The sequence below is a fragment of the Mesocricetus auratus genome, unplaced genomic scaffold, assembly GCF_017639785.1.
Source record: "Mesocricetus auratus isolate SY011 unplaced genomic scaffold, BCM_Maur_2.0 Super-Scaffold_100021, whole genome shotgun sequence".
In the NCBI taxonomy this organism is placed as follows: domain Eukaryota; kingdom Metazoa; phylum Chordata; class Mammalia; order Rodentia; family Cricetidae; genus Mesocricetus; species Mesocricetus auratus.
Genome location: NW_024429202.1, coordinates 14,692,440 through 14,707,475, shown reverse-complemented (window position 1 = coordinate 14,707,475; position 15,036 = coordinate 14,692,440). Strand labels below are relative to the sequence as shown.

The 15,036-nt window shown below is 38.7% G+C and overlaps 1 protein-coding gene across 1 annotated transcript in view; it reads left to right on the top strand.

Annotated features, from left to right (window-relative positions):
• Pkhd1 (PKHD1 ciliary IPT domain containing fibrocystin/polyductin) overlaps positions 1-15,036 on the top strand; it is a 424,327-nt gene that overhangs the window by 251,469 nt on the left and 157,822 nt on the right. The window lies entirely within an intron of this gene.

Below are 15,036 nucleotides of genomic sequence, written 5' to 3'. Positions count from 1 at the left end.
GGAGAGTCCATCAAAGTTCCAGGTAATTAGGACATGTTTATTGAACACCACAAAACCTAATTCCATCACGGTCAATGTGGCTATTTCAAGGTTACAGTAAACAAATGTTCTACAATGGAGAGAGAACATTTGTCTATCTATGAATCAATAATAATGTCAGACATTTACTGAGAATTGACAATGTATCAGGGTCTGTTCTTTGTGTAGTTAGTTAACCTGTGAATAGAGTAAGGCCATTGTTTTCATTCTACAGACAGAAAAACAGAAATTCATGGCAGCTAAATAATATACATGGTCAGAGTTGCACAACTTGCAATTCAGAAGAGTTGGGATTTGAACCCAAGAAATTTGATTTGAATTCCTTATTTTTAAGCAGCATAGTACGTTTTTTTCCCAATAGTACTATGAGTAAAGTAAAAACAGAGTACATATGTTGTTCATGTTATTTACAATATCAGAGCCAGACAAAGCACACTGGTCACTTGGCAGTCCACTGTGATGTCTTTATAACTGCAAAGAAAAATGAAAGATGGGCCATATGAGCTGTCAAATGTAAAGTTGAAATATTAATATCCATTTTCCCCACTATTTGCTTATGTCTTCAATGGAGGATGGAACTTTTTGAATAAACAGGCTTGTAAGTCTTTCCTATACTGCAAAGAAAAAAAAATCTCTTCTTCGGCCTTGCCTTTGCTGAATCTAGCCAGTGGATTTGCCCCAGGGTGTGGTTTCCCCATGAAGCTAGACATTTCCCACAATTCATGCAGGAAGCTAGGGAAGCTATTGAAAGCTGCCAAACCTTTAGCGTATTTGGCGCTTTGATGATTAGCAAGCAGCAGTCTCAGCTATCTTGCATGGTGTTGTAAGCTTTGTCTACTGTGTGCTCTGATGCCTGGGAGCCCTTGGTGTTTCCCCTTATCCTTCATCACTGTGATCACTGTCAGCTCAGATTATGGGCTTGGATTCTCCAGGAAGTCGCTCTGAAACACACAAATCTATGCTGTAGGCATAGGAGGGCTGGGAATACAGCTATAGGTGACATAGAAGGTATCTTTTAATCCACCCAGCTGTGTCATTGTGAACTGAAGGCAGGGGGTGTGTTTAAGACATACCCAGTTATCGTTTGTCATATTTAGCACTCAAGTGAATAAAGAGGGGAGAAAAAGGAGCCATGGAACATGCTATGAAAACCTTGTTCTTTGCCCATTGTTTTTTCCTGCTCTTGTGCAAGCCTCTTTTTTGAGGTCAGCAGATTGTCTGATAGTGGCCAGCAATTAAATCCATTTGGGCCCTTCAATGTTGGGTCTGAGACAGGAGCTTCTGTGTTGTTCTTTGACAAATCTTCTTGATATTCTGGCCTCTGGAGGGTCTTCATGTTGACGTAGTTCCTGTGTTTCCCTGTAGATTTGCCTACATCTTGATTCCTCACCCTCTCCTTACTGTTTTTGTTTCTTTAGTTCCCAGCCTTCTTTAATTCAAGTGTGTTCACCAAGTCTGGCACAAGTTAGATACTGCTTGAACGAAGGGCATGAGCTTAGTTCTGACACACATAATTTATCAGCAAAAATGAATCTCTGAGGTTGAAATGTTTTCCATAGTACCACATTCGAGAATGTCCAAGTCTGTGAAAAGCAATTGTGTTTATTTTTTGGATGACAGTGCTTGGTGCGTGCTTTTTACTGTGTTCTGCTACGGGGACATTTTTACTGGATTCTCACAACTGCTTTGTATGTAGATCCTGTTCTTATCCATGATTTTACAAATGAAGAATATGGGACAGAAAAATGAGAGGCAACCCATGCAGATTCTACCCAGTTGGAAGTAGGGCAGAAAACCCTCTTCTCTCTCTTTCCCCTCTTTCACTGTCTCTCCCACACATGTGCACATGCATTATACATATGAACACATATACAGCACACACACATACACCCATACACATATACACATGTGTGCCTGGACACTCCCACCCTCCTCACACACACACAATCACTCACTGGCACTCAGACCTTCAGCCTTGTACATTGTAGGAAACGACCTTACCATTGAGATCCATACCTAGCTTTCTTTATTGTAGCTCCCATCTTTTTAAAGTTACCCCATCTACCAGCTTTGATCCATGAAAATCTGTCAAATTGTATTTTAGTGCTCACTATTCACATTATTCATTTAACCAGAAACAAAAACAAATGCTTTTTATTTGTTAAAAATAAAAAGCAATTTGATGTATGACATATTTGCTCTTAGAAAAACCAGAGAAATTGCTTTGATGGGAACCTATCAAAATGAACCACTGGTAAAATCATTTGCCTTGTGTTTGCGGTTACTATCATGTATTTAGTACCTAAGCACCAAAAATGAGTAAGCTATGCTCATGTTCTCAGACTCCCAGTCGTTCATCTGTGTTAATAAAACATACAATGAATAATAATAATCCCAAACTACAACAAACACAGTGTGTTTAGAAGCAAACTGTCTTCGATGAATAGTGGAACGGTGACTCTTGGAGGAAAAGGTATGTGAAATGGACTGTGAAAGATGGGATACAAATTCAAAGCTTGATTATAAGACACTAAGAAAATGGGGAATTCTTCAGTGGATATAGATTGAGCCATGAAGTAGGGTAAACCTGGGTTCACTATTGGATTCCTGACATTTACCAACTGTGTAAATGATCCTCATCTATATAACATGAGGGCTAAGATTAATATATCATAATATTAAGAAGATGAAATGAGATCGCATCATTCCACATGACCACTGCTTCAAGTGTTTGTAGTGATGGAATTGGAGGTGAAGGCTGTGATTTGTGGTGGACTAGGGGTGCTCTTTTCCTTTCTTTTTGCCATCTGGCTGCCCCTCTTGGCCTCTGATATCAGCCACACTTTGTATTTGCTTTACAAAGGCTTATTATTTAATTTTCACAACATCCTTGGGAGCTAAATAGGTAATAACTATTATTACAGTAAAAACCCATTTTTACATAATACGATTTTAATGGAACTGCTGATTTTACAAAATGAAAGTGACTGGTAAAGAAGATTTAAGTGATACTTTTGAACCTCTAATATAATTTTATGGTGTTTTGTGTATTTTAATTCATTAATAAAGGAAATGTGTAGAACATTCCCATCATTATTCAAATAGAATAGCATAATTTTTCAATAAAATTCTTAGAGTAAATTGCCTATTTCCATTTTCTGGGAAATCAATTTTATGGAATGACCTCAGACCCATCCTTTTCCATAAAAACAGGGCTTTACTACCCTAGTCCAAGGCATCACTGTCTACCAGTCTAAGGCACCACAGTCTTAAACATGATGGTATTTTTCTTTAAGGTGGTCTGTCTTTATAGACACTGGACTCTGAGAAGGCTGTAAATGTCTCCCTGTGGTATTAAAAGCAGTAAGATGAGGACATTGTGAAGAACTTGATCTTGTGGTTTAATGTAAGATAATTTTGCTTCATGCAAGCAAACATATCTGTGTTGCCTCATCAGTGCTGGAAGAATTAGCTGTATCCTTTATAGATGTGCTAGGTCTTGAGAACAAGCTCTCTCAAATCTAAGATATCAATCCCAAATCTTCCTAAAGAATAGTTGGCCAATTGGCAAAAAAATCCATTGAACTTTTCCCTTCATATTTTGACCTTATCTTACATGAGAGAATTTATAATGCTTCTAGAGCATCTTCTAGAAGAGCTCTCTCAGTCTTGGGAAACACACACACACACATACATACATACACACACACACACACACACTCTACAGTGAAGTTTTAGTGGAGGGGATGTGTTACAATCCCCAAAGATAGGATTCTGCTGCAAAGTGCATGGCTACATATCGTGTGGTCTCTAGAATCCTTCTCAGTGTGAATGTGATGGTAGATTTCCCAGTTTCATTTCCTCTCTTGCTTTGAACTAGTCTTATTTGAAGACATGAATGAGGGGTACTGTTTTTTTCTTTTATAATGGTCCTTTTGTTTGCTCTGATTTTCAGTACTTGGGTACTTTGAACATAAGAGAGTCTCATCGAGGAAGCCATGTGACCTTCAAACATGGCAACAGTTAAGGCATTTCCTGGTTAAACTGCAAAGCATTGTAAGATGTTGGTGATGTGAGGAAAGATGACTGTATTCATAAAATAATTTCTGAAAGAAGATCATAGAATTGGTTTTATTTGGGGTGGGGAGATGTTTGAACAGTTAAGAGCGTGTGATACTCTTAGCAGAGGAGACCTCACTTTTGGTTTCCAGCACCCACATTAAGTGACTCACATTTACCTACAACTCCAGGGACATCCAATGCCTCTGACCCCCATGGGCACCCATGTACACATGCACATAACCTCCATACAGACACAACTAAAAAGAAATAAACAGTCAGTGAATGGATGGATGAAGGCAATTGGCTTTATTTACTGTTTTTTTTTACTAGCTGAGATTATGTCTAATTTAGAATGATACATATACATAAACATTTAGATATAGAATACCAGTTATGACCTGAACACATACATTGGTGGTGTTTCTGTAGTTGGAATAGTTATCATTTTTGTCTTGTAACATTTAGGAGGTACTAAAAGGTCATGAAGATTACCACCCACTTATTCTCCTTTACTAAGAAATAGGAGACAAGGACATTTAGACTTGAATTACCAGAGTTCTTATTTTGATGCATAGTACCAGAATGTTTGTATTTGGTTGTGGATATTCTGTGGTTCTATCTTTATTTTCTAAACTTGTCATAAACCTAGCCATATTAAATACACATTTTATTTTTCTCACAATTTGGTGGAGGAATAGTAGACTAAAGGGTTTCCATTTAGATTTTCTTACTGTCATCAGATGGTGTCTGGGCTGCTCATCTAAAATCTCCAATTGAATGAATACTCATGCTACTGGCTGTTAATATTGGTTATTGGCTGGCAGCTTATTCAGGAAAACTGGCTAAGACAGCTCTGGTATTTTCTTAGGGTTTCTGTTTGGCTTTCCTTACAGCATGGTGGTGGCATCCAAGAAAGAGTAGCCTCAGAGCGTGCCACCGGAGTAAGTGAGCCATGGGAATTAGGTGAAACCTGTGTTTCTTCTGAGGTAGTCCTCACAGCCTCAGAATATCTTGGCTCTCACATTCTGTTAGTCAGAGAAGACCCAAAGTTCAGCACAGATTCAGGGGAGGAATGCTAGTCTCCATGGCTGACAGAGAAGACTAGCTAAGCATTTGCAGCTGTCTTTAATCTACCACTGTATGCGTGTTTACATGTGTGTATGTGTATGTATATAATTAAGAGCAGATGTATCTGCTGACTTCATTCAAAAGGTGTTTAGAGCTAGATAAGTATGTGCTGTCTTTCCTCAGCAGGCAGACTCTACTTAGAGTCTGTTAGCCTGTACAAATCAGAAATTCAGAACCCTAGGAGACAGATTGGTCGAAGGGTTGAATTTCCTTGTCTTTTGTGTTACCTAAAATGCTTAGTGTTATGGCTCTACCTTCTTTCCTTCTTAATGATCATCTTCAACGCTTCAAACATACTGGGCTGCTGTTGTACCATCCATTACTTGGAGACTGGGATAAACAGCATTGTTTTGGCTTCCATCTGTGCCCACAGTTCTTACTCACATCCAGGAGCATGCCCTAAGAAGAGAGGACCATGGTGGCATAAGCAGATAATGGAAAAAATATTTAGATCCCTCCATTTCAGTGCAGAAAATAAAGGGCCAATGAGACAATGGCTACACTTTTCTTTGGCCTTATTTTGAATATGAAGGTGAAAGGCATCTTGAAGGTTTTTATAAGGAACAATAGGTAAACATGCTTTTCAAGGTAGTATTTTTGACACACAATCTTCCTTCAGAATTATCGTTAGATAGAAATGAGCAAACAGAAGGAAAATATGAAGCAAATGATGAAACACTCTTTGGAAATGTAAACTTAGGGAACATTCTGTGACCTTCCTGCATCTGTCTCAGAACACAGAAATCCAGACTTTAACATGAATTATAGGTGTTTCCACAATTGTGTCAAGGAAGTTTGTTTTTAGAATATTGGATATTATTGGCATTTTCATATATTGAATTGCTAAAATGTGCTATTTAGATTTACTACCCAAAGTAACTTAAGCACAAAAATCCATTGTAATATGGAGTTCTTAGACAAAGGTAAATTATTAATAATTCATTTGTTTTAGTTGTTCTTATTTATATTAGTATTAGGTAAATACTTGTATGTATAAAGTAATATGAAATTTTTATATTTATATGATATATGAGACTGTTGAACTGGTAGAAAGCTTGGTGACTATTAAGATGATACAAGAATGTTAAAAATTGTGAAATGCTGCTAAAATGTTAATATTATCATCTCAAATTTTTATACCAAGGTGAAGAATAGAATTTTAGTCTTCTTGTTTTCATCCTTTGGTTGTAAATTGCCTTCTAAAATACATGAAGTGAATCTTAGAACTTTGAATGTTGTACTATAGACTTGTGTCCCTAACATAGGGCTGAATGTATGAGATTAAACACTAGATGAATTCACGTGACTTTCCCAAGGGAAGAGTATCAGTGGCCCAATATAGCCAGCAAACCCTGTCACTCAGTGAGTGCCCTTGCTGGGGTGACCAACCCAGCAGTAGTTTGCCATGTTATTTTGAGCTATATTTTCCTTTCTCTATAAAAATGAAATTTCAATTATAATGAGAGAAGCTACTTTTATTTCCTGTTAGTTACAAAATGAGTCCCAAAATGTAAATAATGATGGAATAATGTTGAGATAGATTTCCACCCATTCTCTAATTCCAATTTGTCAATCTCAGCTTGACTCAATCACTGAGCTAATTAGAGCTCACTTAGACTCTTCTCTTGGGATCCAAACTCCTGTAGGCCCTGACACTCTTTATGGCTTGCTAACTTGCTGGAACTAATGAGAGTTTCCTCTAATCGAGTAGTTTTTCAAACCCTTTATATTCTCACTCACCTGAGAAACCTTCTCACTGTGGAAGTCCATTAATATCAGTATCATAAACGGCAGAGATTTTAGGAGGTGATGTACTTCCCCATGGTGCATGGACCTTAATTTGGGTGGGGTAAGGATTAGGATTTGGTGAGTATGAGGTAAGAGACCATTGTTTATTTTTATGTTTAACCTCATCTAGAAAAAAAATCATCACTTTAAAAACATTTCTTTATGCTATCCCAGTCTACTAGAGTTGGGAGTAATGAACACCGTGTGGGTTAGAATGAGAGGAACATAGTAAGTATTTCTTATTGAGTACTCTTGATGCATTTGTTTCTCAGATTCATATGATTCTGTGGTTGTCAAAACAACGTCTTCCTCCTATACACCTTCTGAAAACTTACATATGAAATTTACAGCTACTTCTTTTGTTATTGTTATCTGATGTGTGTGTGTTTGTGTTTGTGTGTGTGTGTGTGTCTGTGTGTCTGTGTACATACTCCATGGTACAGGTGTAGAGGTAAGAGGTCACCCTTAGGTGTTGTGCCTATCACCTTGTTTGGGGTTGGCTTTCTTGTTTGAGCATCCCAGCTTAGCTAGCCCAAGAGCTTCTAGTGATTCTCTTGTATGCCTCCCATCTTGTTCTAAGAGTCTCAGGGTTACAAATGTGCACTACTAGCTTGTATGTGTGTTCTGGACATCCAAATTCTGGGCCAAGCATTGGTGCAATGAGCTATTTACCCATGTCTCCTGGCTTTGCATCTACTTCTGAAAGGAGCTGTGCATCAAGATTTTAAAGTAAACATCGGTTTTAGTATTCAAAATTATAAACCTTTTGTGGTAAATTCAACAATTGCTGTGGAAAAATACATTCATTATAAGCAAAATTAGACTTGCTTGGATTTGGCAATTTATCAGTTATGCAGGGGAAAGGAGTTTGAGGCAGGGGATGATGAGATTATTTGCACATGGCCTGGCACATGGGCTAGAGATGTTCTTCACAGAAAAAGAGGATGCAGGTTAAGTGGTTTAAGTCAATCATTGTCTAAGAGACAAGCTTCCAGGCATCCCTGTAAGGGATTGTCTGAATCACAATTGCCTTTGGGCATGGCCATGAGAGATCATCTAGATTAGATACGCCTATAGGCATACCCATGAAAGATTTTCTACATTCGATTAGAAGACTCACCTTAAGTGTGAGTAGTACTATGCTGTGAATTGGAGTCCTGAACTGAATAAAAGGAGAAAGCAAGTGAGCTGTAACCTTCATTAATCTCTATTTCCTGACCATAAACAGAGTGTGATCAAATGGTCTCCTCCTACGTCAGTAACCATACGCGCCTTCCCTGCCTGTTGCCATGTTGTCCCTGTCATGAGCGAATGGTCACTTTGATTGCCAGGTATTTTGTCACAACAATGAGAAAAAGTTACTAATACACTGGGGAAGGGATAGATTTATCAAACAACCTGACTGCTTCTGTTGTATATCTGTGCTATATTTTGTGTTTAAATGTCCAGATGGTAATAGGAGCCATGAAGCTGGGGACCAGGACAAAAGTTCACTGGGAGTGGGTATTAAGAGATGGTGATTCTGGAAGCACTAAGGCAGCCTTGAGAATGCAATAAGGATTGGACCCGACACATGAGAGCTGCTGCTGACGGGTGTGAGCAGGAAGAAGAGGATATCTTGGATTAAGTTATCACTTATGTGGTAAGAAAAGATATCAGAAAGAGCAATTTAGGAATGAGAAGGTCTCAGACTACAAGGAACAAGGGAGGGGCATTCAGTGCTGTTAGCAACAAACCAAGATGTTCTGAGATTGGAGGGGTAAGCCATGTGATTCTTGGGTAGCTCCTACAAATCAAACACATGGTTGATTCATCATTTCTTGCTTGTCTAGCAGTCTTGTATATCTGGGTTAGGTCAGCATCTTCAAGGATCCACACAACTGAGTTAAAATTAAAGGCCATTGCTACCTTGTGAAAATGTGGACTTTGAGTGTGACAGCTTGCTGTTGCTTGCTCTTTGGTTATAATGCCGGCATGGACTTCACTTTAAGAGGTTCCTGTTATAGGTACAGTCTAGTTGAACAGCCAATGAATTCAGTTATCAGTTTACTGGGAAATTAGGGTTGGCTATGTCCTGTAAGACATTATAGTAATTTTCCATAGGGCTATAGTTTTATGAAAAATACACATTTAGAGGTTGTGTCTACGTCTTAAAATAAGCATACTCCCAGAAGACTTAAAGTTCATATTTAAGATGGGCAGGCTTACCGGGCATTGGTGGCACACGCCTTTAATCCCAGCACTTGGGAGGCAGAGGCAGGTGGATCTCTGTGAGTTCAAGGCCAGCCTGGTCTACAGAGCTAGTTCCAGGACAGCCTCCAAAACAATTCAGAGAAACTCTGTCTTGAAAAACCAAAAAAAAAAAAAAAAAAAAAAAAAAAAAAAAAAGATGGGCAGGCTTAGTCACTCAGAACACTTAGTCATCTATGAACACTGACATCTGGTGAAATTAAAACTAATTCAGGGACATTATATTATAAAGCAATCCATTAAAAATCATTGTCAAGGTGAGTGACTATCTACCCTAATTTTTCTAGGACTGAAGGGTTTCCTGGGGTTCAGGACCTTAGTGATAAAATCCAGAAAGTATGAAGTCAAGAAATGCATATCTGTCATCCTAATGAGAAGCCACCACCTTTATCTTGTCTCACCTGTATTCTCTGTATTACAACCTATTTGCTATTTTTTGACACAAACATATACCCATTTTACCTAGTTTTATTCCTCAGGGACTTCAGTTTCATGGAATTAATATTCTTTGAGGAGATGCTGGTGTTTCTGAGTGATTACATATGTACTTCCCTGCTGGTTAGTGCAGGGAGTATGAGCCAAACAGGGAACAGTGCTCATGGAGGTTTGTAATGTAGAGCAGGGCTTTATTTGCTTGCTCTAATTGAATTACTCTTTTGCTCTTTTTTTATGGTCTGCTTTCCATGCAGACATTTTTGGAATGCAGAATTAAATAATTCATGATTTCCTTATTATTGGTTTAGGTATAGTTGCCATTTTTTTTGAGTTGATTATATTCCCTTTATGGGACTTCTGGAGTCTCCTCCTAGGCAACATTTAATGATAAGATTTGGCCAAGTAACTAAGCATCTTAGGTGGAGAGGGCAACAGGGGCAGAAATTTAGGTGGCTCTGTGTTGAAGCTTGGACTGCTACACTGCCACTCTGTCTAGGGTTTATTAGTGTCTTTTGCAGCCTCAACCTCTTCAACAGTCTAGAGAAGAATTCTATTTCTCAGGATGTAGTTATGATACATAAATAACCTATTCGAATTACAAAAGAAACCAGTCTTATTGATACAGTTATCAAAATATTAAAAACAAACTGTGATGCAATCATTCTTTTTTAGGATTAATAGTAATGTCTCATGTAGGATCTAGTAACTGTCACCATTTCAATGTTGTTATTGTTAATATTTTCCATAAAAGACTGCCATTAATTCTGTCCCTTCATTTAAGGGTATGTTGTTCCATCCTCAATGGGGCTCATTCCTTTCCTTTTGAATCTTACATGCTTCAATGATGTGCTAGACAGAATGTACAATTGTGTTCTTGGAGTTCACTGGCTGGGTAGTAAGAACTCTTACATTAGGAAACACGGGCCTCACTTACTATTGGGGTTTTCCCTCGTGTAACTCAGTTCATAGGGAATCACACACTATGGGCATCCCAAACCACATAGAGAACCTGTGCTTGTTCCACTGATTAAAAGCCCCATGTAAACTCCAGTCAGCAACCAACATCAATTTCTAGAACCCATGTAAATGCTAGACAGATGTGAAGGCTCCTGTAGTCCTAGCAATCTGGAAACCAACAAAAGGGTTTCCTTCACAAGTTAGCTCCAGGTTCAGTAAGAGATCCTGCCTGAAATAAGTAAGAGTGGAGAGTGGTTGATTGAGAAAGAGACTCAGCACTCACTTCAGGCCTTGGCATACATCCTTACACAGTGCTTTGTCCTCATGTGTGGTTATTTATTTTCATTTGTAGGATTAGCAATACTCTGAAAGCATTGGTGCTCATCTGAAGCCATTTGTTTACCTGTCTTATTTACATGATAATATCACCACTCTACAGTGCCACCAAGTGTCTGGAAAAGAGCATAGGGCTTTGTTTTTGCCTCCTGGTATTTTGCTTGTTTTTTTTTTTTTTAACTTTTGTCTCTTTTTTTTATTTAAATTAGAAACAACTTGCTTTACATGTCAATCCCAGCTCCCTTTCCCTCCCCTCCTCCTCTCCCCACCACCAAACCACCAAACAGCCCAAAGCCCAATCCTCCACCCCATCCCCTCTCCTCTCCCCAAGGAGGGTGAGGCTCTCTATGGAGGATCTCCAAAGTCTGTCATATCATCCAGGGCAGGGCCTAGGCCCTTCCCCATGTGTCCAGGCTGAGACAACACCCCTCCATGTGGAATGCTCTCCCAAAGCCCATTTTTATGTCAGGGATAAATACTGATCCACTACCTGAGGCCCCACAGATTGCCTAGATTGTCAAGGCTTCCTCATTGACACCAGCATTCATGGGTTCTGGATCAGTCCCATGCTGGCCTCTCAGCCATCAGTCTAGGGTCCATGAACTCCCCCTTATTAAGGTCAGCTGTCTCTGTGGGTTTCACCAGCCTGGTCTTTACCCCTTTGCTCATCACTCCTCCCTCTATGCAACTGGGTTCCAGGATTCAGTTCAGTATTTAGCTGTGGGTGTCTGCCTCTGCTTTCATCAGCCATTGGGATGAGGATTCTAGGATGGCATATAAGATAGTCATCAATCTCATTATCGGGGAAGGGCATTTAAGGTAACCTCTCCACAATTGCTTAGATTGCCAGTTAGTGGCATTCTTGTAGATCTCTGGAAATCTCTCTAGTGTCATATCTCTCCTCAAACTTATAATGAACCCCTTTATTATGGTATCTCCCATCCTGCTCTTCTCTAGTCTTCTCCTAACTCAACCTTCCTGCTCCCCCATGTCCTCCTCTCCCTTCCTCTTTCCCCCCCTCTATTTCTCCCTACACCCTCTTACCTCCCCTCATGCTGTCAATATGCTTAGGAGATCCTGTCCTATTCCCTTTCTCTGGGGTACCATGCATATCTCTCTTAGGGTCTTCCATGTTACCCAGACTTCATGGTGGTGGGATTGTAGGCTGGCAATCCCCTGCTCCATGTCTAAAATCCATATATGAGTGAGTACATACCATGTTTGTCTTTTTGTGACTGGGTTACCTCACTCAGGATGGTTTCTTCTAGTGCCATTCATTTGCCTGCAGATTTCAAGATTCCATTGCTTTTTCTGCTGAGTAGTACTCCATTGTGTAGATGTACCACATTTTCTCTATCTACTCATTGGTTGAGGGACATCTAGGTTGCTTCCAGGTTCTAGATATTACAAATAATGCTGCCATGAACATAGTTGAACAGATGTCTTTATTGTATGAATGTGCAGCTTTTGGGTATATGCCTAAGAGTGGAATTGCTGGGTCTTGTGGTAAACTGATTCCCATTATCCTTAGGAACCTCCATACTAATTTACGGAGTTGGCACTGCCACCAGTATCAGAGGAATGTTCCCCTTTCTCCACTTTGTCTCCAGCATAAACTGTCATTGGCTGTTTTAATTTTAGCCATCCTGACAGGAGTGACATGGTATCTTAGAGTTGTTTTGATTTCCATTTCCCTGATGGCTAAGGATGTTGACCTTACTTAAGATACTTTCTTAAGTATCTATCAGTCTATTGAGAATTCTCTTTAGTTCTGTAACCCATTTTTAAAAAAAAATTGGGCTATTTGGAGTTTTGGAGACTAGCTTCTTCAGTTCTTTGTAAATTTGGGGTATCAGCCCTCTGTCAGATGTGGCATTGGTGAATATCTTCTCCCATTCTGTGGGCTGCCATTTTGTCTTGTTGACTGTGTCCTTTACCTTACAGAAGCTTCTCATTTTCAGGAGGTCCCATTTATTAATTGTTGATCTCAGTGTCTATGCTACTGGTGTTATGTTTAGGAAGTGGTCTCCTGTAGCAATTCATTCCAGGTACTTCCCACTTTTTCTTCTAAGAGGTTTAGTGTGACAGATTTATGTTGAGGTCTTTGATCCATTTGGGCTTAAGTTTTGTGCATGGGGATAGATATGGATCTATCTGTAGTCTTATACAAGCCACCATCCAGTTATGCCAACACCATTTGTTGAAGATTCTTTTTTCCATTGTATAGTTTTAGCTTCTTTGTCAAAGATCAGGTGTTCATAGGTGTGTGGGTTAATATCATGGTCTTCAATTTGATTCCATTGGTCTACGTGTCTATTTTTGTGCCAATATCAAGTTGTTTTCATGAATATAGCTCTATAGTAGAGCTTGAAGTCAGGGATGGTGATGACTCTGGAAGTTCCTTTATTGTACAGAAATGTTTTTGGCTATTATGGGTCTTTTATTTTTTCATATAAAGTTGAGAATTGTCCTTTCAAGGTCTGTGAAGAATTGTGCTGGGATTTTGATAACGATTGCATTGTATCTGTAGATTGCTTTTAGTAGGATTTTCATTTCTACTATGTTGATCCTACCTATCCAAGAGCATGGGAGATCTTTCCATTTTCTGGTATCGTCTTTAGTTTCTTTTTTAAGTGACTCAAAGTTCTTGTCATACAGGCTTTTCACCTGTGGTGGTTAGAGTTACCCCAAGATATTTTATGTTGTTTGTAATAGTGATGTTTCTCTATTTTCTTTCTCATAATGTTTTTCTATATATTGTAGAGCTACTTTCTTTCTTTCTTTCTTTTTTTTTTGAGTTAACCTTGTATTCTGACACTTTGCTGAAGATGTTTATCAGCTGTAGGACTTCCCTTGTAGAATTCTTCGGGTCACTTATGTAGACTATCATATCATCTACAAATAGTGAAAATTTGACTTCTTCCTTTCTAATTTGTATCCCCTTGATCTCCTTTTGTTGTCTTGTTGCTCTAGTAAGAACTTTAAGTACAATATTGAAGAGATATGGAGAGAGTGGACAACCTTGTTTTGTTCCTGATTTTAGAGGAATTGCTTTGAGATTCTTTTCATTTATTTTGATGTTGACTGTCATTTTGCTGTATATATCCTCTATTATGTTTGGGTATATTCCTGTTAGAACTGATCTCTCCAAGACCTTAATCATAAAGGGGTATTGAATTATATTAAAGGGTTTTTCAGCATCCAGTGAGATGACATGTGGTTTTTCTTTTTCAGATTGTTCATATGGTGGATAACATTGATGGATTTTCACATGTTGAACCATCCCTGCATTCCTGGGATGAAGCCTACATGATCATGGTGTATGATTTTTCTGATGTGTTCTTGGTTTGGATTTGCCAGAATTTTATTGAGTATTTTTGCATCAGTAGTCATGAGGGAGATTGGTCTGTAGTTGTCTATCTTATTTGTGTCTTTGTGTGGTTTGGGTATCAAGGTGATAATATCCTCATAAGACGAGTTTGGCAATGATCCTTCTGCTTCTACGTATGGAACAATTTGGAGAGTATTGGTATTAGCTCTTCTTTGAATTTATGGTAGAATTCTGTGCTGGAACTATCTGGCCCTGAACTTCTTTTTGGTTGAAAGACCATTGATGACAGCTTCTATTAGCTAGGGATTATAGGTCTATTTAAGTTGTTTACCTGTTCTTGATTTAATTTTGGTAGGTAATATCTATCCAGAAAATTGTCCATTTCTTTTAAATTTTCCAATTTTGTGGAGTGCAGGTTTTCAAAGTATGGCCTGATGATTTTCTGGATTTCCCCAGTGTCTGTTGTTTTGTCTCCCTTTTCATTTCTGATTTTGTTAATTTGCAAGTTCTCTCTCTCTGCATTTTGGTTAGGTTGGATAAAGGTTTGTCTATCTTGTTGACTTTCTCAAAAAACCAACTCTTTGTTTAATTGATTCCTTGTATTGTTTTCTTTGTTTCTGTTTTATTGATTTTAGCTCGCAATTTGATTACTTCCTGGTGTCTACTCCTCCTGGGACAGGCCCAGGAAAATCCAAGCCGGTGGATGTCGG